Source organism: Panthera tigris, chromosome B1, assembly GCF_018350195.1.
Source record: "Panthera tigris isolate Pti1 chromosome B1, P.tigris_Pti1_mat1.1, whole genome shotgun sequence".
Classification (NCBI taxonomy): domain Eukaryota; kingdom Metazoa; phylum Chordata; class Mammalia; order Carnivora; family Felidae; genus Panthera; species Panthera tigris.
Genome location: NC_056663.1, coordinates 151768145 through 151770928, shown reverse-complemented (window position 1 = coordinate 151770928; position 2784 = coordinate 151768145). Strand labels below are relative to the sequence as shown.

At 35.4% G+C, this 2784-nt stretch overlaps 1 pseudogene; it reads left to right on the top strand.

The window, feature by feature from the left end:
• Positions 1-383: 383 nt before the first annotated feature.
• LOC122238301 lies at positions 384-541 on the top strand (annotated as a pseudogene).
• Positions 542-2784: the final 2243 nt, after the last annotated feature.

Below are 2784 nucleotides of genomic sequence, written 5' to 3'. Positions count from 1 at the left end.
GGGAAGCTTAGTATATCTGATTGCAGGTCATAATGACTTTACATCTAGTAATATGACAGTCACCATCATTTGTAGTAAGGATGGCATTGTTAGGTTGCTTTCCAAGAACAGTCTTTGAATTCATCTTTTCCTCCTTTTCATTATATGGGTGGTACTCTTGGTAATTTGGGGTGCTTAACACCTAGGATTTAACAACAGTTGTGATCTGTTGCATATTGGTTTGAACTGGGACACAGTCTGTAACATTAGCTACTGCTAATGTACCCAATCCCCTTCAACAACATTAAACAACATAGTTTCTCCTCCTCAAAGTACTACAAGGCTGTTTCCTGATTTATCACAAAGACTTTTATGGAAGTCTTCTGCACAAAAATAACTTTCACATTGCTTCTCGGCCTTTTGGCTAAGATCAAGTGTAAAAATAACTTTCACAATGTCTTTCATTTGATTTTATCTTGAATATTTTTTACAGTAGATGCTGCTGGAAGATATCATAAATTTGAGGTCAATGAACTGCTGCTTCCTCTGTACCTCACTTCAGCCTGTGGTGCCAGGCCCGGTTTTCTGAAACTGGGGGACACCAAAGGTGAGTGAAAAACGGTTCCTTCCTCACTACTGTCACTGAATGCTGACTAAGACTTGCTTCCATGCCTGCAGCTCTCATATATGGTAATGTTGACCAAGCCAGCAACCATGGTGCATCTGCTGAGGGCTTTCTTGGATCACTCTTCACTCCTGGGACAGGTCAGTTTCAACTTTAATTATCTTATATGCAAAAACAGGCTAATGATACCTAGTTCACCCAAGTAAAGAAAATACATGCAAAGCACAGAACATAAAACAAACACACAAAATAGTTGCCAAAAAAGAGATGAATTCTGAAAATGTTTACTTAAATTTTCCATGAATTCAGACGGAAATGGTTGTGAGTTTAGATAAGTTACTTAATACCTAGTGATCACTCGCCACAACTATAAAATGCTCAAAAAACAATTCATGCTTTGCAGAGTAAAGCTGACATTAGCATCATCCTTTAGGAATCAGGCTCCATAGACATGTGAAGATAAATTAATACAGACAAAGGTTGTATGATTTGCATCTGTTAGGAGATTTCATTTTCCTCTAAAAGAGCCTAGAGTTACAAGGAAGAAAGACCAAGATGCCTTTCTTCAAGTTTAACAAGTCCATTTCAAATTATATATATAATTTATATTTATATTATTTTATTTATATTTATATATTTATATAATTTATGATTCATTTAATATATGTGTTTTAAATATATATATATGTATAATATCTTTCTCTAGTATATTTCACAATCTTGTACTAAATTTACTTGTCTCTCATATCAGAAGCTTCACATGTCAAGAGCTAGATGGTGGGGGAACATGGTTGTGTGGGACACAGTGTGCGACCTTTGCCCCATGATTTGAAAGGGTTTGTCCTATAGGGCACCCTTCTTTCTTCTCATTTGTAGCTCTAAGTACCTTGTGATATTTAACACCTTCCACATGCACATAGAAGGACGTATCTTCTAATGGAAGTGGAACAAAAGAGAAAAAGATGAATGTAAGGGAAAATAAATTTATATGTGGATGTTAAGAAATTTGTAACAGTTCTTGTGATTATTCTCTTCTATGTTCCCTGACAACCCTGGGATATAAGGTCATCTACAGTGACTGAGGTCTAGTAGGTTCTAGAGAAAATTTTAAGATAATGTATATTCAGTTTTGGATATATAGAGAGAGGCTACATAAATTACTTGTGGCATTAAACACCCTGGAGCTTATCTGATGATAATTGCAAATATTGATAAAAGCAATTGCTATAGAAATACCTGATAGAGAAAAAATATCTCCAATGATAAGGTTTAAGCTTCCCCTACAGTAAAGTTTATTCTGTAGTAATAGGCTTTGGTATAGTTTGTGATAAAAATGAGTTCAAAAGTTTAAAATAAATCATCAATATTTAGAGCAACTGGTCAAAACCAAACTAAACCTAACAAACAAACAAAAAACAGTTTATCCATACATAGGGAGTACTCAATGATAGAGGTGGTTTCAAAAATGATTAGAGTGTTCCACTAGAGGTGCTCATAGTTACATGATCTCTATGAGGTGAGTGTTCATGTTGCTAAGCTTATGTTCCTGCCATCAGAGAAAATATGGCTGTTAAGAAAAGTTTCTATAAGTGATCAAAGAAAAATACATTTTTATTCCTTCAGAAGTATTTTTTTTTGATTTGCCTCTTTTTGATAATGAACGATGTTGCTTTCAGTAAAAGCGCCCCCCTGTGGTCTTCCAAGCTTTGCCTCTTAGCTTTCTAACCTAATATTAGTAGAGCAAAAGCACTAGGTACCATTCTTGCTCTGTTAAGTTCACAGCGGCAGCTGAAATTCCTTAGGCCAATATTTGTACTTAGTACATGAGATTATGGGGTGGTTTCCACTTTCATTTAATAGCCTTTCAGAATTCAACTTGGCTGTTGTATGTACTCATTCTGCCACCGTTATTGTGCTGTTTGTCTTGCATAAGTGACATGGATAAACTTTCTTTTATCTATTTCAGCTTAATTACATTTGATCTCCTCTGAATTATAATAGACTCATACTTATTCAAGATCTGGCAATATTTTCTAGTTATCTGGGGCAGAGGGAGGCGGTGGTGAAGAGCCAGATTAATATTGAAAGTAATTTGGGAAGAGAAAAAATGTTAGCATTGTTGCATTAGCCTTTTAACTGATCTCTGTGGTTTCAGCAACCTCTCCTTTGCAGTCTGTTCA